Source organism: Bos taurus, chromosome 3 (assembly GCF_002263795.3).
Source record: "Bos taurus isolate L1 Dominette 01449 registration number 42190680 breed Hereford chromosome 3, ARS-UCD2.0, whole genome shotgun sequence".
Lineage (NCBI taxonomy): Eukaryota > Metazoa > Chordata > Mammalia > Artiodactyla > Bovidae > Bos > Bos taurus.
The window spans coordinates 24,105,792-24,129,759 of NC_037330.1; the positions used below are offsets into that span (position 1 = coordinate 24,105,792).

The 23,968-nt window shown below is 50.0% G+C and overlaps 1 protein-coding gene across 2 annotated transcripts in view; it reads left to right on the top strand.

Moving 5' to 3' along the window:
* The first annotated feature begins 23,785 nt into the window (after positions 1–23,785).
* The window catches only part of TBX15 (T-box transcription factor 15), a 126,016-nt gene continuing 125,833 nt past the window's right edge, over positions 23,786–23,968 (top strand). Inside the window, exon 1 of one of the 2 annotated variants that reach the window (XM_059884556.1) lies at positions 23,786–23,934. The gene's annotated coding sequence lies outside the window, so the exon portion shown is untranslated. The remainder of the gene's footprint in view (positions 23,935–23,968) is intronic. The other variant, XM_010803117.4, reaches the window with a different exon arrangement.

Here is a 23,968-nt window from a genome sequence, read left to right on the forward strand (position 1 = left end):
AAGAAGAAATGGCAAAAGAGACATGAGAGATGACCATCTTGACAGACTTGCGAACAATGATGCTGTAATGGGACAGTATGACACTGATATGGATGGATTCAGGAGAGTTGTGTTACCTTCTAAGTTGGGAACGGGGAATAATTGTGTGTATGTATGTTGATGAGAATGATCCAGTAAAGAAGGAAATTTTATGAAGCAGGAGTGAGAGAGAACAATTACTGAAGCAATGTCTTTGAGTGAGAAAGGATGGGATCTAGGACACCTGTGAACAGGTTGGAAATAGACAGGAGAAGAGACAGGAAAAGGAAGAATATCTGGATGCAGAATGCAGGTGGACTTTTGTGTGTCATAGGAAAGCAAGTAGGTCTGTTCGCTGCTTCAGTTTTCTTAGTGAAAAAGGAATCAAGGTCTGAAGCAGAAAATTAGGATGAGGGAGGGCACGATGGAAGTTTGAGGAGAGAGACGGGGGAGGTGTAAAGTAGTCCCATAGGGAAAAGGAAAGGGAAAGGAGCAGAGACATGTAATAGAATTTCCAGGCAGCATTTAAGGGCTCTCAAGAAACTAGAGAACATGAATTTACGAGAGCAGCCAATAAAGTTGATTGTTTTGCTCCAGCCACATTCTGCTTTGTGGGTGTAGGCAGTATGTAGGGAAACTGGAAATTAACCTAGAACTGGGCTTTGCTAGGTAACTGCAACAAAAGAGCAAAATGGCTAAGGACCAAAGTGTGTATAATAATTAGCTATGGCACCCAAATGGGGCCAAGGGGAAAGTGAAGGTGTGAGGGATGCGGAGACAGTGAAAAGAGGGCGAGATCAATTGACTGAAGGCCCCAGTGATGTCAAAGAATTGAGAGGGTAAGCTGGAGAGACAGGAGATGTTGATCTTACTTTGAATTCAAGATTGTGGGCAAGCAGTTCTTGATACTGACAAAGTCTGAGGGAATGACCTGAGGAATGATTGTTGAAATAGGGAGGAAAACATTATCTCTGGAGAAGGTCAAAGAAGCTGCAGTATTGCAAACATCATTTATTTCACTGTGCAAGCACAAAGACCATGCCCAGAGTAGAATGGATATAAGTGAGTGTAAACCAGGAATTAAATCTTTAAGAAATGCAGGAGAATGGTCTTAGGAAGCTATAGGCTAATGACTAATTTCAAAATCAGAGTTTTAGGGAATAGAGAGAGAGAATGATCTGGCAGTATCAATGAGAAGCAAAGGGAACACTTCCTTGACCTCTAGCTGCTAATATTGTACATAGGCTGTAGAACAAGATTTCCTGTATCTCCACATCTCCTAGGGTAAGGGGCCTGATTGGTGGTAAGCATTGAGTTTTTCCTTGGCTTGCACTTTGGAAGATTATATTGGGCGCATTCAGAAACACGTGGTTGGTCACTGGGCAGTTATTTCTTAACCTATAGATGATCCATCATCATTTAAGCTGTCAGCAAAGTTTTGTAATTCTGTTGTTTGGCCCTACTAGTGTGACTCCTAGTCTAAATGATGTGTTTTTTGTTTCTTTATTTTTTATTTTGTTTGTTTTTGTTAGAGGGATTGGGAAGGTGAAGGGCCTGACAGTCAGTTTAGGCCATTTCCTTTGAGACCATCTAATGGTATCTCAAAATTTCCAAATAGGGATGCTTCCTGGGACAAGCTCTGTCTCAAATAAAAGGACTCTTGGAACATCTGGGGCTATCCAGGCAGGCACCCCCATAGGAATCTGCTGGCTTCCTGGAGCTGCTTTGTTCTGGAGCTCTAGAGTCACTGGATATAGTTGGGACTGGCCCACGGTTGCTTTCTGCCACTGTTTTACTTGCTGTGTGTCTGTCATAAGGACACCATTGAAGTGACACGCTACTCTCTCTGGGGAAAGTGTTGCTTTGCACTTAACATGCCTAGCTTTTAGAGTTAGTTTCTCAGTTTGGGCAGCTTTGAATTCCAGGAGTGTACATGTCTTAGCCAGCAAGGAGGAAAATAATATTGGAGTAAGTGATGATGCCATCTTTCATGTGGCTAGTAAGCTACCCCTAAAGACATTTCCAAGAGAGGCATTCCAAAATGTCTTGAGCAATCATTTGAATAAGGTGTAGAATCCCAGGGTTACTTCTTTGAAGGACAACTCCAATCTGAATAAATTTTGTTACTTAAAAAAAATATCAGCCTCGTTGCTTTCTAGTCAGCTTTCAATCCTTTAGAAAAATTGTAACGGATCAAAGGAAAGTGCCGTGCCTTAGTGACAGTTGTTACTCACCATTATGAGATGTGTGGATGAGATAGAAAATACTTCTGACTTGCTATATTCAGGAGCAGACTCAACACTGGCCTCCAATTTAGCCAACATTCGAATCAAGAATTTGGGACTTTTGAACATGCTAAGCAGAAACACAGTGAGGAATCAAAGGATGAACTATTCATGGTTTGGAGAGCCAGCATTTTAAATGTTGGCATATCATGCTTTATGCCTAGGTGCAGGGTGATAATGAGATGGCTCCTTAAGAAGCAGAAAGTCTTTCTATGTGGAAAGCCACAAGGAATGATGAACAACTTGATTCTGATTACCTATGCTTGCCATGGGGAAATTTTAAATGAAAAATATAAAAAGTGGTGAAAAACAGAAAGCTCCTTGAAAGTACATTTTATGTCTCTTTTATTTTTTTATTAGACAGTGTTACACAGGCATATAAACCTCTGTGATGACTTGGCTCCTATGGCAAAATCCAGTTGATTGGCAAATATTTTCCAAAAACAAAATCTCCTGTAAGAATATATTAAGGCGCTTTGGTGCTTTCCAAATTCCCTTTGGCCAAATAACTTGAATTTATAGGAAAGATTATCATGATGTGCTTGAAATAGGCCAAACTAGTGCCCCAGTGGATGGAAAGTTTGTGATGATCTGGTTAGTGCTCACACAAACCTGCTGAGCTTAAACTAACTAGAGAATCTAAAAAAGCTATGGGTGGTGGGAGTGAGGCAGGCTGTAACATGGAAGAGTCATCCTCTGGTCAACACATCCTGTTCTCTATGCTTTCATAGCCTATGGGGGAAGGTATCCGAGGAGAAGATACTGGTTCTGGGAGGAATCTGGGCAGGAGACTATATGGCCTGATTAAAGGAGGAGTCTGAACAGAAATTTCCCTACCCCTTGACCTGTCGTGCCTCTACCAGGATACCTGGCACTGCCCAAAGGGATGCCTTAACACTACATTTCTCTTAACATTTTCTATCTTAAGTTGAAGCTTCCCCTTCCCCATACTTTAAGATGATTGATAAGGTGCCCAGAAATATGAAAGACATTGTATATAACAAAAGCGTTAACACTGAGTTCCTGATCTCAATACATGACACTTTAGTTAGGAAGATAAAACTTAAACCCATTTAACATGGTCAATCCCTCACCATCAGCAAAAATAGTTTTGCTTTGCATGACACATTCACTCAAGAGATATGTCATGGAGGGGGTTTTAAGTGAATGAAGTTACCTATCCAATCCCTTTTGTAGTCCTTTGCTTTATATTTCATTTTGTCCTTTCATTCAACATATATTCATTGATACTTGCAATGAGGAAGGCACTATGCTAGGCACAGGGAAAGCCTAGATAAACATGATAACATCATAAGGATATTAATACCTATCAATGACACCCCCTGAAAAAAAAAACATGATTCATTGTGATGCATTCTAAACAAATGATTTTTAAAATTTGGTTATTATCTTCACTGTTCCTTCCTGAGGTGACTTTTCAATCCTGCTATAAAAGTACTGAAAGTATTTTGATGGAGTGAAGTATATAAAAATCCCAAGTTTGTGGTGTAAAAGAATAAATGAAATTGGCATTCTCTTCTGAAGCATGAGGACTCTCTGCCTGTTCCGGGGGTTCCTGTTCTATTGGAAGCCCTCAGCTGGTCTTTAGCAGCAATGATGACATAAAGGAAAATTACATTCTGATGCAGAATTCAGCCCCTTCATCTTTCTCCTGTCTCTACAGCATGAAGCTAGGGCCCCATAGAGGATCTAATATCAAAAGGAAGAGGGTAATACCACTACATGGAGAAAAAAAAATAATTACCAAATTTCCTGAATAGTAAACAGCTTTAAAAAAAAGAAGAAGAAGCTGAACCCTTTGATAGCTTGGCCCTTGGTCTGCCCGTGAATGCCTTAAGGATTATATCATCAGACTGACTCCAGCAGCCCGTGCTATTGTTTCAGAAGGAGGAAATGGTGAAGGGGTGGGGGAAAGAAGGGTGGGGAGGGGAGAGTTAGATTTTGAAAATGCAGTTATCAAATGTTAATGGTAGTGAGGCTAGAAAGACAAATTGAACAATTTCACAGCATCTATGGGAAAGAGGTTTCTCGGGAACGTTTCTCCTTTTCTTGCGGGATTAACGTAAACGTTTGGATTCAATAACTTCTACCACAGATGACATTAGCTCAGTACAGATACAGAGCGACCTGAAGTCGTGCAGAAATGCTGTTGCTGAAAACTATCACCTGGGGGCAGTCTTGTGACTTGAATTTCCTCCACCTCACTCTAGTACGCATTTTACTACTTTTTCCCTTCGAAGTGCTCAAATTCTTTACCCGAGGTTGAGGGGTGAGAAAAAAGGGCAAGGGAGGAGACAACTTAGGAACTGATTACTACACTCTCTTCGACCGGAGGTGATTCCACGAGAATGTGCAGGAGATGTGTCACAACAGTTCTCCTTTAGTTCTTTGAAATGGAAAAAGTTCAGAAGCTGAGAAGGCGGGGGGCGGGGGGGGGGGGCGGCGGCCGCAGACAGCGCGTCCTGGGGTGCTAACGACCTCAGGGCGAGGGCGAGAGGCCAGGGATTCCTGGGATTCGGGGCCTTTCCCGAGACCTCACGCCCCGGAGCCTGAACACGCGTCCCTGCCCTGCCGCGCTAGCCCCTCTGGTTCCAAGACCCCCGGCTCCCGCCCACAACCTTGCGGGGACTCGATAGCAAAGGGAGGAGAGGGGCGTGGACCCTGCCAGGCGCTCGCCGATTCCAACCGTGGAAATGCCGGCTCCGGCCCCCAGGTCTGCCCTGAAGTCTAGCTGCTGCCACAGAAGTCAGAAGTTCTCGTTCACAAGCGGGTGCACTCATCGGTTCGCTCCGGGGCGTTTCTTGGCTGGAATCCGGGCATCGCCAGCGGGCCACCGGGACGCAAAGCCGGCCCAGGCCGCCCGCCTCCAGCCAGGGCCCGGTCGGGGGCCGCGGGCGGCGGGGCGGGATCCAAGATCATCGGCCGCACCCTTCGCAGTCGAACAAGAGACGGCAACTTTTGTACTCTGTGCGACGCCCGGGGGTTAGTGTCTTAGCATCAAGAACCTCTAAGACCTTCCTGTGCTAGAGGATAAAGCGGGTGAACGGAAAGCGGAGCGCTTGGCCTCCCGCGGGCCGTGGGCAGGCGCCTGGGCCTGGGGCGAGGCTTGTCCTTCCAGGCACAGGGGCTGGGGCGGCCGGCGAGCCGGCTGAGCAACAGCGCAGTCGGCCATGCGAGCCGCCGAGTGTAAAGTAAAAGCCCTGAGCACCGAGGCCGAAACAAAGCCAGACCCCGCTCCACAAAACCACGGCGGGGATTCGAGGTTTATGAGCGAAGACTTCCTCGAGGTTTTACCTCCTTCCCTCTCTGGCCCACCGCGCTGAAAAAGGGGGCACCCTCCGCCGGCAGGAGGAGGGGACGTTCCTGAGGGGGGGAAATATCAGGCCGGGAACTCGGAGCAAATGGGCTCCACGAACGCTGGGCCTCGGCTTTCACCACAAGTCCGCTCCGAGTCTGGCTGCCGCGCAGCGCCAACTGGTCGGGGCCTGGCCCGCCGACTCTACAGAATTCACCGCGTGGGCCCATTTCTCCGGAAGTTGTGCCCTGCGGGACAGGCCCTTGTTGGGAAAGGAGGCAGCCGCTTTTCAAAATCTGGTGGGGGTGGGGGGGTGGGGGAAGGCGGGCAAGATATTAAAGCTCCAAAGGGTTTTTCTTTCTTTTTTTCCCCTGCTTAAGACGGAGAAGAGGGCAATGCCGGGCTAGGGTAGATATTGAGCTTCAACCCTCCTCTACCTCTAGACCCTAGAAATAAGGTGTGTGTGTCGGGGGAGGGGGGGGGCGGTGCCGTACACGCCTTCGCAGCCCGCTCGTGTTGGCGAGGTAGGTGGGGGGAGGCGCTCGGAAACTTCGCGAGGGGTCACAGGGCTCCAAGGCGCCCGGATCCAAGACTTCTCCAGGTCATGTGCGTGTGAAGGCCCGAGGAACGTCAGTTACAAGTAGGCCTCGGGACCGAAAGGCGCAGTGGGACGCAGAGCGGGCTTCCTAGAGGGTTCTGGTCGGGAGCTCGGCCCCGCCGCCTCCCCTCGCTTTTTCCTTTTTTCCGCAGCCCCACCCGAACTCCGCGCTGCGGCTTCCCGCCTGGAACAAAGGCAGGCTCCCCACCCTGGTCTGCGTCTGAATATCGCAGGCACGCAGGAATTGAGGAAGCCTCCACTCTCTCCCGTGACCGAGAGAAAGGGCAGAGCCACGAAGGCTGCGTTTAGCACTGCCCCGCTTCCTGCGCGGAGCGGCCGGGGCCGGGCTCTTTCATCCCGGCTCCTGCGCCTGAGGGTGCGGCCGTGCCTCTCCCACCGGCCCGCACCGCTGCCGCTGAACCCAGGCCCGGGAGGGAAGCTCGCCGCCAAAACTCCTTCTGGGCGGAAGCCGCCCAGCTCGGTCATTTAGGGATCCGACGTCGCAGGGGGTGAGAGCGTGCCTCACCTGTACAGGTGTAGTGGAAATGATTGTGCGCGTTTAATTTCGAGGCTGTATTTCCAAAATCTAGATGGCAAAATAAGAGCGATGTTCAGAAAAGGAAAAGCCGTTTATCTCATTTGTTTAGGGTAAAAGTGAAAATGTTTTCAGCTTGATGGGGCTGGATGTTTTTCTCCGTTGTCTCTTTCACTAGACAAAGCTAAGGCGAATGGACATTTAGGGAGGTCTTGTGCAGTTTACGCTGACCTGTGAATCCGTAAAAGGAAAAGCTCCGGTTCCCAGTACCCTCTCCTCCCTACCTTCGCGTTGGGGGATATTGTACCCGTCTCGGCCGTTGGTGCGGCATTTGCTTGAACGCAACAGCATCTGGACGAGTTCCGGTGGCGTTCAGTTCCCACCCTCTCCTCTGCCTCCAGTCTCTCCAGCAGCGTTTTCTTCTATTGCGACTTTTAGCCAGCTTTCCTATTTTGGGTTCATCTTACCTTCCTCTCTAGTCCTGTGTCACACTCTCCCCCAGGTGGAAATCCCCCCAAAGGTACTTCTAGACAGAATCCTTATACCGGTATCTCTCTGCTTGGCTTGGAACTTAAAATTCAAAGTCACAGCCCAGGAATATGCTTGTACATGCAAATACCTACACCAAAGCTGCGGAATCTCATCACCAGTTCCGTTAGATCTCAGAGGTTCTGAGCACTGCTACCAGGGAGTATAAATCTGATTTTCACCGACTATGCTGAGAAGCCACAGGCCACTGGCTCATTTGTTGCTACCCTTTTAGGGTAGTGTTTTCTGGGCTGGTAATCCACTGATAAAGCAAATAAGGTGATAGGGACATATGAAAAAGACTGCTAAAAAACTCAGTGATATTTTGAGCCTACTGGAAGAGTTTCTGAATTTGCCTAGTAGGGAAAACTGAAGGCACCCTTCTCCCATTCTGCTTTTTCTGTAAATATGATTTCATGCTATGTAAATGAATTTGTATAGTAATGTGTGTATTTGTGTGTGTATATATATATATGTGTGTGTGTGTGTGTGTTTATGTATGTGTATATATATATATATATATATATATATATGTATGTTTGGGTGTGTGAGCATTCTATTGAAGTGTGCACCTGTGGGAATTACCCTAAATCAGTCTCTCCTTTCTGGCATATGCTTTGGAAAGATTTTCTTTGGTTGCAGAGTTTGTGATTCCCAAGCTCCTTAGACCGCTCCTGGAAGGAAAACAGGCTTTAGAAACGAAAAGCATTGTGTAAAGAGGATTTAGCATACTCTGTTTCTAAGCATTTCCCACCCCATGGTAGCCAGACTGGAGCTTCCACAAATGCAGTGGAGGAGAAGCGCGAACTCACAGGGTGCCAGCAGACTCTTTATCACCTCTGGCATTGACCCAAAGTGTGTGCATCCTGAAGTCTGAGCCCCCGTCATTCTGATTGTTGAGAGCTGAAACTCTCATGAACCTTCCATGAAGCCGGAGCAGAGTTTCCAGGATGAACTTGTACACAGACACACCTGCATTTCTACAAAGGAGAGCATAGTAAAATGCCCTGCACACCATAGACATTCAGTGATATTTTTGTTGAGTGAATGAATGAACTTGTGAATGTTTATTTTCTTTCAGGTTAAGGTTTTTTAGCTAAATGAATTTGTATATGTGTATGTGCTATATATATGTGACAAGGAATTGTGTCACATATCCCAGAATGTAGGAGAATTTTTTGGTGTCTGCCTCTTTTTTTCCCTTCCAGTTCTTCTGAGGAGCTCCCTCACCCATGTCCCTGCCTGAGGCACTGGTCTCTGCAACCAGTTGGTAAACTTATCCAACCTGCACCAAAGCCTGTCAGTCAACCAGTAAAGGCAAATGCATTACTTTGGTCACCTCCTTCCTTCCCTCACAGACACTCATGTTTTCATAAAGGTTCTTCGACTGATTTCACCCCACACACCCCCAAGTTCCTTTGTACATCTCTAGGTATACTGCTGGGTTTCACAGGCCTACAGAAGAACTGGTCCTCCCTATTAACCTGCCTGGCCTCAGTCAGCATTTTCACAGACTGGCTGAAGTTTTCAGGAATGCTTGGGGTCTTCATCTTGGAAAGGTAGAAAAAAGCCACTGTTTCCAATCTGGTTGAGACAAGTCTAATGTTCTAGGTTTGTTTTATAAAAATGTATATTTAATCACAGTGCAGTGTGACTTCAGACATTACAAACCTGGTACCTCAGAAAAGAGAGTCCAGTGGATCAAACTCTTGCCCTCCAGTAGACTGCGGATGCTCACCCTTCTGTGGGAGTCGGAGGTTCCTCTTCTGTGCTCCAGACAACCGGCTACCACCTAGAGGATGCTGATACCCTCTTTTTCTCACCATCTTCTGCCCCCAGACCCCTTCAGAGGCATAGCAGGCTGGAAGGAGCAGCCTACCAGTGCCCTAGTCACCATAGGGGAGGTAAGGAGCAAATTTCTGCCCCCTCTGAACAGAAACAGTCTGCCCCAGTCTGAAAGACCCAGGAAAACAAGGACAAAGATTCTTCCTCGTTCCGTTTCTCCTTCCTCATCTCCCACCTCTCCCCTCATACTCTTCCTAGCATTTGAAAGTCCAGGAGGTCCTTGAAGGGAGCTGCTTCTAAAGGCTTTGCTTTGCTTTTTCAGGAAGGAGAGGGGGACAGGGGCAGGAAAGGAGTATTTTTAAAGCTCCTCTAAAGCCAAACTGCCAAAGAAATTGTGACAGCTGTTTGGGACAACCTGTAATGTTCCAGACCCCACCCCCAGCCCCTCAGGAGGGACAGTAACTCCTCTTTAAATGAGATGACAGCAGTCAGGACTGAGGAGGTGGGGGGCAGTCTAACTTGTTTCTAACCTGAGCGGCTAGAAAAATGTCAAACTGAGGCTGCATCTGGAGTAGCCTCTGTTGCTGCTCTGTGGTGAATAGGTTAGAGGAACAGGCCTGACCCACAGCAAAGTGAGGCCTTGGATTTAGGAGCAGGACACTTCTGATCTTCCGTTTCCTCACCTGTCTGCCCCACCTACATCAGAGACTAAGGCCCCAGGGAGTCTGCGACTTGCTAGCTAGCGCTTTACAGTTTATAAAGAATGAGAGTGGTGACAACCCAAAGGCTAGTCAGGGACCTCCGCAGCCTGCCGCCTGCCGCCTTCTTGAAGTTCTCCAGGGGCCGCTTTTTGAACCGCCTTTAAAAATCGAAACCAAACCCCAACTCAACAGTGTTGAATCAGCTGCTCACTCTACCTGACCCGCCCCCCCTCCATGTGATCTACAGCCGCGATTGCTAACGATCACCTAGGGACAAATTAAGGAATTGAAAATGCTGAGCTTGAGAAGCCAAATTCCTTACACTATCTGGGGTCGTTAATCACCCAGCAGAAACCAGCCCGGCAAGCAGGAAAAGTAGCTAGAGGGACAGAAAGACAGTGTGGGTCTGTGCGCTGGTGTTCAAAGGGCTCAGGTGGTGGGATTCAAACGTAGTAGACGTGCACACGTGTCGGATGTGCTCCGAATGGGCGCCACAGTTGACGCGCCTCGGGAACCATAAAGCTCTTTTAGGCTGCCCCAATTATTCTAATTTTACAAACGGGAAATGTGGACTTGGTAATCAAGAGACTCGTGCAAGGTTAGCTGACGACTTGTTGGCCCAGTGAGTCGGGTTTGCGCCCACCCGCGGCTCTTGCCTGAGAGAAGGCTGACTGTTTTTTACCCAGTGTGGTGAGAATAGAAGATTTGCGTTCGGAGAGTGTCTAAACCTCTTAGGAGCTCACCTCCAAACGCGGGGTGGGGTTAAGGGCACTGCACGCTGCAGGAAGGCGAGTGCGGGGGGCCAAGTGGGACGCGCGAGATTTGCCGAGGTAGGAAAGCGTGTACCTGGAGGGGGCAAGTGTAACTTCTCCGCGAGAAAGGAAGGGAAGTTTCATCGCCCACCACCGTCTAGGGTGGGGGTCATTACAAATTCAATATCTGGGAAGCCTGGCACTTGGGATCGGCTCTCCGGCATCGTGTCTTGCAAGCAACAAGCGCTCGGGCTCTCCCAGAAGTCCGTAGCTGCGGGACTCTGGCCCCTTGCCCATCCAAAACCCGAGAGGCCAGGCCCGGAAGCCCCCCTCCTCCCCGGTGCTCAGCTCCCAGACTGCTGCTTGGGGAAGCACTGAGGTGTTTCGGGGCTTCCCTCCTTTCGGGGCGGGGCGGTGGAGAGTTCCCCTAACACATCCCAGCAGACAGGCTCCGGGCACTGGGCTCCTCCAGGGCCGGGCCAGGCCCACTTTTCTCCTTAACCCCCTCAGTTATCCTCTCTTCTGTGTGGCCCCGTAATTATGGGGACAATGTGTTTAGTGAAGCTCCTCAGACAATGGAAAGTTCCGAGATTTCCTGGACATTGTGTTTGGGAGGCGGGGCTGGGACCCGCTGACCCCCCTCCCTCCCCCCCACCCCGCTTCTCTGCCCCCTCAGCCACCGGGCAGCAGAAAGAGGCGGCCAGCCGACGCCTGCCCTTCGGCCGAATGACCCACCGCTGCCGCGCCGCCACCTCTGCACCTGCCTGGCTGAGGTGAGATGCCCGGCGCGCGTGGTCAGGGCGGTGCGCACAAGCTGCTGGGGCGATGACCTCGAGTGACGGGCGGGAGAAGGGAGTGTTAGAGGGGTGGAATCATCTCCAAGGGAGCGGGCAGAACAAGAATTTTTAGGTGATCTGGGTAACGGGTCCTAACTTTGCCACTCAGAAACATAGGAAAAGTCAACGAAGTTTTAGGAATCTTGGTTTTCTCGGCTAGAAATGATATTAACATCATGTTGCCCATCCTGGGGGATGATAGTTCTCTTTTCTGAGATGCAGTTCCGCGGGAGGCTGGGGAGACACGGAATCTAGAGCAGGAGAGAGGAGGCGCGCTGTCGGCTGTTTTAACTCTTCCTGCCCTGGCAGGGAAATCTGAAATTTAAAACATCGGAAATGGCCAAGCAGGAACAATTCAAGTGCAATCGAGGTGATATTGCACTCTTGGTCTTTCCAGGAAAGGAAAAGACTTTCGGGGGTTTAGAAGAAGACAAGTCTTCCGGCTTGCCCTTGGGGCCCGCCCCAAAGAGCGAAGGAAGCCCAGTGGGTACGTGGCGGGCGCCCTATGCGTCTTGCAGGGAAAGTAGGCTGCAGACACGCGAGAGAAAAAACAACTACACTCCGCCTCTTGGCTCCACAATAACCGTGCAGCGAAAACGGAGAGAAGGTCAGCCCCTCTCCAGGACTCAGCCCAACCTGGATTCAGCTTCTTCGGCCGCACAAACTCCCAAGCTCTGAGAACACGCGGCGCACCCCGCGCGCCTCGCGGCGAAGGCACTCGGGCCACACTGCTGAGTTCTCCCCGTGGCGAATGCGCTTCGCTTAAGGAAAGCAATTGAGAGCCGGAAGGAGTCCAACCTAATCGACCAGGCCTGCAGAGTCGCCTAGTTGGCCTGTCACATATCCACAGTCAAGATCCTCGCTATTCTCTGCCCAGAGAGCCTGGGATTGACCCGGAAGCCCCGAATAATTCGAATCCTATCCTAGTTCACTCCAGTCCTGGCAGCAGAAGCGACCTGCAGCCTGAGAGCAGGGGAGGCTGACAAGGAGCCTCTGGCAGCTACTTGAGTAGGGACAAGGCGATTTGGTGGTGTCTCCGAGGTTTATGTGGATATCTGATGACCCGACGTCCTGTCGGTGATTAGCCACCCTCACCCACGCGCAGGAGCCTCGGGGCTCTGATTCTAACGCCCGCGTGGAATTGGTCAAGTCGAGGTTTCTCCACGCGCCCAGGACCAGCTAGGCGCTTCCCCGCTGCGCACCCCTCAAAGTTGAAGGGGAAGATAATTTCAAATACACTGGTCAAAATTCACTGTTGAGAACACTTTGAAGTTGGCTGTGACTGCGCCACTCTCTCTTGCTTCCTCCCCCAACTCCCCGCTGGACCAGATGCACCAGAGAGCCGCGCTTTGATCTTGCAAAGCAGCAATTTATATTTCTTTAAAATTTTTTTTCTGTAAAAAGATGATTGGATCTGGGAGAATATAATGTAATTCCGCGAACGCAGGGCTGAGGAGAGATTTTCTGGGCCGGCCAGGGCTGGGCCCGAGGCGCCAGGCACATCTGCTCGCTTGGGTTTGCAGCGTATTACTCTCTCCGCTGGTTTCTTCTTTCCGCCCTGGCGACCCAGTTTCTGTGATTCACCCCAGGCAAGAAGCTGGGCTTTATTTGCCTGTGGGACCTAGAGATGCTGAGAGGGAAGGTGTGGAGGAGAGGAGGCAGGTTTAGGAAAAGCTAAGGTGGACACTCCACGTTAGGTGAATTGAACTGTAAGGAAGGAGAGAAGGAGTTCAGAGAGGAAAAATACCTTCTGCCTTATAGAGGGGTCTTCCCCATGTGGCTCAGCTGGCAAAGAATCTGCCCGCAATGCGGGAGACCTAGGTTCGATCCCTGGGTTGGGAAGATCCCCTGGAGAAGGGAAAGGCTACCTACTCCAGTATTCTGGCCTGGAGAATTCCGTGGACTGTATAGTCCCTGAGGTTGCAAAGAGTCGGACAGGACAGGAGAACTCTGTGCCCTTCAGCCTCTTCCCCATCAGAAAAGGAGTAGGGGCAGCTGCAGCCTCAGCGGGCAGAGGGCCAGCACCAGGCAGTCCCCATCCAATCTTTCCTGCCTTGGGGATTTAATGAAATAAAATCGACATGCAACCTTTCCAGCATTTTGCCTAGTAACTTCGAATTGCAAACTACAGAAAGCACCAAATATCCTGGGCTTCCCACCAACTCCTCCCACCCAGCTGGACAACCCTCCCCCCTCTGACTAGGCAGACCTGGCCAAACTCCCACCACTCTAGGGTCTGCTTGGGGTCTCTTATTCCCTGGGGTCCTCAGATTCTCAGCCCTTTTCTCTCCATGATTGTGCTCTGTCTACTGTACCTGATATCTCTTCTCTGCCCTTCCTCTGCTCCCAGGAGACTATCCAGTGCTTGTGGGAGGCAAGGCAAAGCTGGGGGGAGGTGGGAAGGATGGTAAGGGGGGTGGTCGGGGTGGGGCATCATGACCAGTTCCCCACCGCCCTTCATTCTGCAGGCTCCTCCTGCTAGGCAGCCAGGTTCTCTGAAGGAGTCAGTTTAAGAACCTTTCCCTGAGGGCTTCAACACCTAGGTCACTAGGGCTCTGCTGTGCTTGGTGTACTTGCTGAAAAGATTCTTTTTCCAGGCCCCCTCCATAATTCTCTGCCCCGAGTCACCTCGAATCCTACCCTAGGAAGACAGATCAGCATTTCAGACCCTGACTTTACGGCCAGACCACTACTAAGTTTTCAGGAGTTGAAGCAGTTCTGGCCTCTTTCTCTTCACCTTCCTTTCTCTTTGCTTTCTTTTTCCTTTTCTCTCTTTTTCCCTTTTTGCTCCACTCCCCCCACCCCCCGCACTTTTTCTTAAGTTTTATCTTTTCCTTTTGTCCTTCCTTTCCTTCTCATGTTTGTCTGGCTTTTGCTTTATCCAGCCTTTCTCAGTCTTAAAAGCCCCACTCCAGGTTTTTCAGGCTCTAAAGAGCCCACCAAAAAAATAAAAAAATAAAGAGCCCACCAAGCAGCCTTCCCTCTCCCACTGCTCAACCCAGATAGAGCTTGCAGTGGCGGCAGTGTGGGAAAGGGGCAGCTCTAGACAGAAGCTCAGGGGCCCCTGGGGCCCACGGCTCCCGAGAGAGACTTGCTGGGGCCTCCCTGCACATGCCTTTGCTCTCACTTACCTGACCCACACTCCCGCTTGCTTATGTTTCTCCCCACAGTCTTCCTCACAAGATACATGTGAGCTCAACTTCCAGTTATAATGTAAAAATTCAAGGGAAATAGAAAGAAAGGTGGCTAGTAGTTTCCCCAGGCAGGTGGGGGAGCAGTCAAGCCAGCTGGTTGGGTAGAAAACTGCTTCTGCGGCATGGAGGGAAACTGCCTGGCAGGTTGGATATGGGTAAAGATTACTGGTGAGGGGCAGGAGGGAGGTTAAAGAACAGGGAAGCTCAAGCCTTGGGCAGCCCCCACACCAAGGAAACCGTGCACAATACTCCGTTGGCTGCACAGAAGTTTTAAAGCGGCGTCTGCTTAGAGCAAGTTCACCAGTGAGACTGCATTTGCCATCAGGGAAGAGAAAAAAAAATAGCCCAAGAAGAGAGGCTGCCAACATTCCATAGAGAAACCAAAATCTGGAAAAGGGGAAAAGGAGGAGGGAAGGTCTTCTTGCGTTTCACCCACTTCCCTCTTTCTGGATCCCACGGGAAATAGTCAGCTGGACCTTCCTAGGGACTGTTCTTCCCCACAGCTCCCTTAGCACCCACAGCCCCAGTTTGCCAGGCCAGCCTTCTGTCTGGACGGGGAGGGGTAGGGGAAAGATGCTGAAGCCTCAGGCACTGAAAAACGAGAGCCAGCTCAATATGAGCCTTCTTGGAGCCCAAAGGTTACATGGGACTCGGTGGCACCTTTGCTGAGGTGAAGACTCCGATGGGGAGTTGGTGCCTCCTGTCCAGCATGGGTAGCTCTTGTTGGGCACGGAGGACCTCCGCTTTACTCCCCTTTCTCACCAAATTAAGCCAGAAGCTCTCTCTCCCAAGCTGAGGTTTTTCTTGAAAATTCTGTGGAGTTCCGTCCCCAAGAACCTAGGAGTTTTTCCTCCCTGTTCCCACTTCCCCAGACAGATGAGATTTCCAAGTCCTCAGTTATTCTGAGGAATAAAAGACTGATAGCAATCAGGTCTCAAGCCACAGGACCTGTTCCTTATCTGCATTTCATCTGGATCTGAACTGTAGAAACATGGGCTACAATATATGAAGGGCCTTGCTGATCTTGAAGTTGAGCCTGGGGAATGTGTGTATGGCAGCTGGTGGGGATGGAGGGAAACTCGATTTGGAGACATTTGAGGGGCCACTATCTAGAGCAGCATTTCTCTAGTGACCATGGAGTTCTGGAGATGGCTCCCATGCTGAATTAACACATCCTGTGCTCAGAAGCTCCCAGTCTGAGGGCGGAGACCATCTGTATGGCACTGATTACCTCCACAATGGTGTGGACAGGTTCCACTGGAGAAGGACAGGTGCTTGGAACTGAGTTGGGGGCTCCAAGGTTTGCTCCTAATAGCTCAGTTACCAGCCCAGAAGTGTGTGAGGATGGCAGCCTGGAGATTATCTGGTTGAGGGAGGGAACACAGGCAGAAAGCCTCTAAGGAATAGGTGGTTGGGGGCAGTTGGGGGTGACAGTGGGTTGTAGCCAAGAAAACAACACTTTAGCAAAGCAACCCAACTGGTTTGGGAGCTGTGGCAAGAGCTGGCCCAGGGCTGCAAGTCCGCTGACAGAAGCCTGCTTGAAGACAGTACCATGGAGCCACCAGAGCCTAACCAGAGCTTGCCTGCTAGGGTCAATAGCCTTCAGGTTCTGCTCAGCACCCAAGCGAGCACTGAGGAAAATCCCAAAGGGAGGTCCTGCCCTTTTGTCTCCTAGCTGGAAAGGATGCTGCACTCTAGCTGGGAAGGCCTCCTAATTGTAATTTAAATGAGAGTATGCTTTTTATTTTTGACCAGTAGACTGCAGTTCCATCAAAGTCCCTTTCTTGAACCCACACCCTCCCCCAAGTCACAGGCAGAGGGAACCTAGGTGTGCAAATTGTATTTATGTGTCTTTGTACCAAGAGAGGTTTCAGTTCTGTTCAGTTGCAGGTATAGAATTCTAGCTCTAGAGCTAGATTGTGTGTATCTGTGTGTGTGATCAGTCACTCGCTTTGTCTGACTCTTTTATGACCCCATGGACTGTAGCCCGCAGGCTCCTCTGTCCATGGGATTTCCCAGGCAAGAATACTGGAGTGGGTTGCCATTTCCTTCTCCAGGGGGGATCTTCTCAACCCAGAGATAGAACTCTCAGTCTCCTGCACTAGCAGGCGAATTCTTTATCGCTGAGCCACCTGGGAAGCCCCTAGAGTTAGATTACCTGCACTAAAAGCTGTGAGACCCTTGCCAAGTTACATAACCTCTCCCTACCTCAGTTCTCTCATTTGTTAAATGGGGCTGGTAATACTATTCTTGGTTCATAGAACTTGAAATGGGTAAAACAGGCTAGTGGGCATAAAATGCTTAGCACAGGGCCTGACACAGAATAAAAGGTTCAGTAAATACTAGCTCTTCATAAGAGGTGCAGACCAGAAAGACTGGAGATACAGAATGAGATGTGGTAGCAAGAGAAGAAGGCTGCAATTCTTCTCATCTTTTCTCTCTGCCTTTCCTGGAAGCAGGGGCCTCTGGATGGCATTGCCTTCTGTTGTTTTATTGAGCTGGGTCAAAAGTTCTCTTTCCCAGTGAAGATAGCCAAGGAGAGCAATACTAAGGGCAGGTGTCCGTGGCGCAGTTCCAGGCCACCCTGGGGCCACTGGCCTTTGCCCCTTAGGAGCCTCAAGCCTCCTGCGCCCCTGGTGCTGCACAGACCATTGAGAATTAGGCGAATGTGGGTTCATGGGTTGTCCTGTCCTGGAAATGCTTTCATTTACCTGAATTTGTTGACTGTCTTATGAGATCCTTGGAAAGCATGTGACGTTAAGTGAATATTTTTCCTAATTAGGGATAGACAACTTTCCTCGCCCCTGGTTTTCTGGAGTAGGTGGCTGTGGGCCAGAGTTCAAGGTCTTCTGCAGTTTGAATGCGACCAGCAGTGGGACTCCCCTCACCTACCTCTTTCCCAGTGGCTAGCCTTGGAACTCTGGCAATGTCTGGCTCTCCAGACACCCATCATGTTTCTTTGTTCCAAAAGACTTTTTGAGTTATTTAAAAAAGCAAATAGTTTGTTTAGTTATAAAACAATATACATAATTGCTTTTATATTGCATGTATGGAGATTACCAAGGAGGAAAGCCCTATTGTTTGGACAAATGAGCCCTCAAAATTGTTTTTTATATGTGTAAAAAATCCACTTGATATGCATATGTTATATGCCATATTACATGTGGTATATATTATATACATCATACCATAGAATACAAAACCATATGGCTTTATATTCTATGGTATGTAACATGGTTTTATATTCTATGGTATATAATATGGTTTTATATGATATATGTGTAATATGTATATAATATATACCATCTGTATAATACGGCATATAATATATGCATATCAAGTGGATTTTTAACATATATAAAAAACAATTTTAGGGCTCGTTTGTCCAAACAATAGGGCTTTCCTCCTTGGTAATCTCCCTACCTCTGCTAGTTTAGGTGTCACCAGGGACTCAATGCATGTAACCGGAGAGTTCCAGATTCTTTTCTACCCCCTTTGGTTTGGTTTTGTCCAAGAAGGGTCAGAGAGGTGGCCTATGAATTATGGACCAAAACTAAGGAAAAGTCTCCTATGATCTTGCTAATGCCTTTTACCAGCCCTTCATCTGCAGCCTGAGAACAGAGTCAAGCACACCTCTGGCCACCCTAGCTACCCCAAGAATTCAATTCCTCAGCCCTTCCTCATAGCTTCATGGTCAGAGAGCTGTTTTTCAGTCTTTCTTCCATGATGGACAGTTTGTTCTCCAGTCATGGGAAGGGAGAGAATGATCTGTAAGGAGGCTGAAAATTCTACTTGGTCTCATTTTTGGGTGACAGTTCGGGGCCTGGTTAGCTGGTGTAGTTCTATCGAGGACATTTTGCTCTTGGGTGGCCTATTTTTATTAGTGAAATGTAAACAATTCTGGCAAAAAAAGTCATCACATCAAGACCCTAATACCACAAATCCTTTGACTTTAGCTGCTGGTCCTTGTGGACAGCCCTATTTCAGTGTTTCAGGAGTCCCTCTCCCTTGCCTCACTACCACCAGCCTCAGCTCCCCCTCAGGGATCTCAGGGAACTCTCTTGATCCCAAGGTCCCTGGCAGGCAGTCTTAGGTTGTGGGGCCTGGCGCTTCTTTCCGCAAGCTTTAGATAATCCTTCCTCTCAGTGGAAACACTAGAGAGAACTGTTAGCCTTGATTTAGCTAAGCACCTGCAAACCTAGCAAGAAGGGGGAGATGGGGAGTCACAGTTACGGGGCAGACCTGGAAGACCTGGGAGGTGGCAGGGCAGAAAGAACTTGAAAAAATGCTCTGCCTGGGAAGTATCTGGCTTCCCAGGTTTGGGGAGGCTGGCTGGCTGAAGGGTGGAAGGGGCTGCAGGCAATTAAAACCAAGCAAGACAAAATCCTACTGCTTCTGCTTGGTCCTGCTGTTTTTTGTGGCCCAGGCTCCCAGTCCCTGCTGGGCTCCTGCACTTTGGAGAGTGTCCTGGTCTCACCCATGCATTGTGTGACCCTCTCAGGCCTGAAGGCTGGGTACTCCTCATTTTCCCCTTCTTTCCTTGCTGGAGAAACCTTGACCATCTCTGTGCAGATGAAAAAGAGCAGACTAGGGACAGCCACCTGAAATTAACCTTCCGGAGGCAAGGGAGAGCCCCAGGGAGCTGTGGAGTGGGGAACTGCAGTGGGGAGACCTGCCCAAGGGCCAAAGGCTTGTAGATTTTTGCAGCCTTTGGGGTCAGCTGAGTGTGTGACCAAGATGTTTCCCCCATGCGTGTGTATTATACTGTGTATATACCCAAGCACGTCTTGTTCCTACATGCATGCTTGGTTCTACAAAGGCATGTGGCTACACGCGTGTAGCTGTACACTGTGTGTACCAGCATGTGTGTGCTGCCAGATAGCTGTAACCATGACTTTGTGTTGGTCACGCAAAATAATGCATGAGCCTTGTACTTACGAGCTTCCTATAAAAGAACGTAGTGGTTGCCGGTGTACCCGCATTTATTTCAAGGTGCATGATATTTCGCTGGCGGCCTCAAAATCCGCTTTGATTTGAGTTGCCTAGGGCGGCCAAGCAACCCTGAGCTCCTGAGGATGCGGAATGTTACCTTCCAGCCCAAACCAAGCAAGGCGAAGAATAGGGGATGGAGGGCATTCCAGGAAGCCCTCTCGCCTGGAGCCCCAGGCCCGCCTTCAGTAGGGCCTCGGTACCCAGAGGCTGGCTCCTCCCTCGCGCTCAGGGGGGCTCAGCGCAGGCTCGAGGTTTCGCTTCTTGCGAAGTCTGGCCGGGCCGAGCCGGCGCCTGGGGCGGCGGGCGCACACCGAAGGCCTAGGGCAGGCTGCCGCTGCACGGGACGCCCTGGGGAGAGAGAAGCCGGACCTGAGGGAACAGGATTTCCTCGCCTCCTGGGCGCGGCTGCTCGGCCCGGCCGCACAAGGCCCCCTTTGTGGAGGGGCCCGTCTCCGGCGCAGAACGAAGTAGGCGAACAATAGCGCAATGTTGCCGCCCGCCGGGCCAGGCTCTCCCGGTTACACCACGGCCGCCGAAGGCGAGGAAACCGGGTGGCGCTTTTTTATAGTCGCAAATATAAAATCGGGGCTTTCTCCCCTTACGCTCGCCCCCTACCCCAACGCCGATAGAAAGCAGATAAATTTATGAAGGGCGAGCTAAGAGAATAATTACAGGGTGAAGGCCGTTAAATTTTATTTCCAGTCCCAAAGGCAAAACCTGCGATTTTATTGCAAACATCTGGAAGGACCGAGAGGTGGGCACGCTGCTGGTTTAAAATAAAAACAAAAGATTTTATTTCGCGAAAACAAAAAAACATCATTAAAGACCCTTTTGCCCCCACGGACTTTTATTTTTAAAAAGTGCGAGGGGATGGTTGAGTAGTCGAAGACGCACGACGGCCCCACAGTTCCCAGTATCTGGACGGAGCCGAGCTACTGGAGATGAGGTCCACAGGAGTGAGCCCGGGCTGGTTCTCGGGACCAGCACTAGGCAGGACTTTCCGGAAATCCATTCCCAGCCCACGCCCACGTGAGGGCTCCAGGCCAATTGTGCCACCCAATAACTGGGCGCCAATTTGGGAAAAGAAGTGAAAAGTGGGTCCATTGGCCTCACATTCCCTGAAAATTCTAGCACAACAGTAACAAAACCCCAGATCTGCCCAGTTTCCTACCGATTATCTTGCCTGCTTTGCTTGGTTGTAAGGTAAAATTTAGGAGAAGAAGGGGGCGACAGAGAATGAGATGATTGGATGGCATCACCGAATCAATGGACATGAATTTGAGCAAACTCCAGGAGATGGTGAAGGACAGGGAAGCCCGGGGTGCTGCATTCCATGGGGTGACAAAGAATCGGACATGACTGAGCGACTGAACACAGCAACAAAGGTATTTGGGACCCCTTCACTCTGCCATCAGGGAAACTGAGTCCATGGGGCATTCATCCATGTGCCTAAGGTCCTATAGCTTAGAACTGAATGGGACCTGGTTGCTAGGCTCCACCTGCCTTGAAGTCCTCTAATGGTTTCCTCGAATCCCACAATTGCCTTATAGACCGATTTGAAATTTTTGTTTAAAAATTTTTGTTTTTAGTTCGTTCCTCAAAACTGCAAAGCCACAGCATTTGGTGGATCACCTTAGTATTATGGCTTTTCACAGTGGTGGTGTTTAGAGGTATTTAGTGTGGAGAAACAGAAGGAAAGGACAAAACATGTGGAGGATGTAGGGTTCCATTTCTTGTATTTTTGTTCCTATCTTGCAGAATTCTGATGTTCCTTTGGAAAATCAAGTTACCTGGACGCAGTCGGTTTTAGGTGAGCAGGCACTAAGCTGCCCTTCTCGTGGCTTGACTTTCCTCCTGTCAAGGCTAGGCCTGAACGTCCACTTTCCTTATGCGATGGGGGTCCTTGAGCGGCTCTTCCCTCTCCCCTGCCCCTCTGACATCTCAGGTGCTCAACAACTTTCTCATCCTTTTGGGTACCCTGCAGTGGGTAGAGTAGGGCTTCCAGCTTGGTCCTTGTCAATCATCCTTAGGCCTGAAATAGACCTGAACTGGACTTACCACCTGTAGATTTCACCCAAGGGTGAAACAGGGCCCAAGGGTGGAGCCTATGTTGGGGAAACCTGGGGAGTGCCTTAGGAATTAGAGTCAAATATTGGAGACCCCACTCTCATTCCTAAAGGTTAAAGAAGAGAGAAATTGAGATAACAAGAGGGATTTTGAAAGCCCCTTGATGTAGCCAGTAGAAGGAAAATGCAGACCATATTCCCAGATAATTACATTTAATACCCCCTAACTCTGTTTTTATTCTTCTCTCTAGTTGCATAGCCCTCCTGCTGAATCTTTCTCCAGACCTTCTGCCCTGTCAGCACAAGGTCACACACCAAGTGCATGCCCCTGGGAAAAACTTAAAATTGATCCCCGAATTCACAGAAAGAAAATTTCCCTGCCCCTCCCTTTTACCCAGAGGAAAAGTCCTATTTTCATGGCTGTTCTAAACGAGTGTGGCTTTGTTACCATCCAATTTGTTTTAATGGCCTAACCCACAACTCTGGGATACATGTGTATGGGGGATGGGGGTGAGACAAGGTATGTGCAACCTGAAGGAAGGGTATAGGAGCTCCTTTGAAAACTTTGTGTAGATTATATGCTCTGGCGAGGGGTACAAATGCAGGATGTTGAAAGTACATCTCATTTTTCTGTGTACAACTCTTGGACATGTGTGTATGGACATTTACATTGTTCAGGCCTTCTAGATCTGCATCTAGGTGGTGGGTAACGAAAATGCCCTCTTTTTGAGAAACTTTCATGACCTTGGAGTGGGTGTGAGGCCTATGGTGCAACACCCAGGCTCTGAGCAGGGTCTGAACCCTAAAGACCTGCTGGGGCCTCGCTGTCTGCTGTTCACATTGGGTTTCGAGATCTGTGAGAAAAAGGCAGGCAAGAGGCTACCAGAGGGAGATGGAACATACAGGGGGCAGGGGAGGAGGAAAATGCTGGGAAGGAATAGAGGCCTGCCCCATTGCTACTCCATCGGGACTGATCCTGGCAGGTGCTGGCCAAGGGTGGTTATATCAGAATTGGGAGCCAACAGAGAGGTCTGAGCTGTAGGGGGAAGGTAACTGCGGGTTCCTGGCCTACCTTCTGTCCAACCCCTGGAAATGGTGGAAGCCTGGGCAGTGGTCTCTTTTGGCAAGGTCACCTAAAAGCAACCCTGAGTGGTGAACTGAGGTAGGAGACCCTGCACCTGGTCACCCTGGTTTTTGCCTGGCAGTGAGGTGGGAGATGCTGAAGGGCTGAGTGCTGGATCCCAGGGTTTGGAGTGCTGCTCAGGGACCCCCAAGCCTGAGGCGCAGGCTCCTGGAATGCCGAGGAGGCCAAGCCTAGCTGAATCATCCTTATCCGGTGGCTTTTCCATTATTCTTTCTGCATTGGCTGAACGGGATAGCTTCATCTTCTCCATGCTGGAGGCCCATTGGAGGGGGCTCCAAAGCTGGCCTTTTTCTCTCTCCTCTCAGAGAGGCCCAAGGTACATTCAGGACATACATTGTTGACTCCAGAACCAGAGCACATCCAACTGTAATAGCAAGAACTAGATTTCCTGGCTCTTCCGTGGTCAGTAGGGGAACGTGGCTTTTCAAAGGTCCATCAAGCCCTCCCTTCTCTCCCCAAAGGTGGAAGGACCGATAAGCGCTCGTTCTTGGGGAGGGTTGGGGGCGCTGCTGTGGAACAGCGTGGGCTCCTCTGCCCTAGGCTTTACGGTTCAGACTCTGCTCAGAGCCTGGGTGTCGGCATGACTTTTCTGCTGGGGCCTCTCGGTCTGCCCTTCGCATCCGGGAGCCGGCTCTTTCCTGCCTCTTTCTTGCGCTGGGATAGAAGCTCTGGACCAGAGCGCTGGGACGATCGGATCGTGGCCTGGGCCGTCCTCCGCGAAATCCGAGACTTTTGCCAGCTTGGCAGGATAAACTTTTTGGCCCCTCTAAACTCGCTCTGCGCTGCATTGCGCGCGCTCAGGGTCTCCAGCGGCCCGAGACCAGTAGCGTAACCTGGGAGGGAGTGTGTGAAATCAGGATGGCCCAAAGTATTGGATTTAAGTCCCTTAGAAATCCCGACAACCACGCTGTCCTGAAAGATTTTTTTTTTTTTTTTTTTACGATGGGGAGGATCAGTGGGGCGGGGAGAGCCGGGCTCCCGAGGTGATCGGGTTTGAAGGGAATTTTGAAAAAGCTCCGTTTGCGCTGTCAAAGTTCCCGTTTGCCCTCGGCCAGCCCCTCTCGGCGGGTTCTCCAGAGCCAGCGCCCCGAGCAGGCGAAGCTCGGTTTAGCATCCACGCCGAACGGAAGGACAGCATTTGCTGCGTGCGGGGGCACAGTCAGGATCCGCCTGCCGAGCGCTTGGTAAGCCGGGTGCCCCTACGCCGGCCTCTCGCTT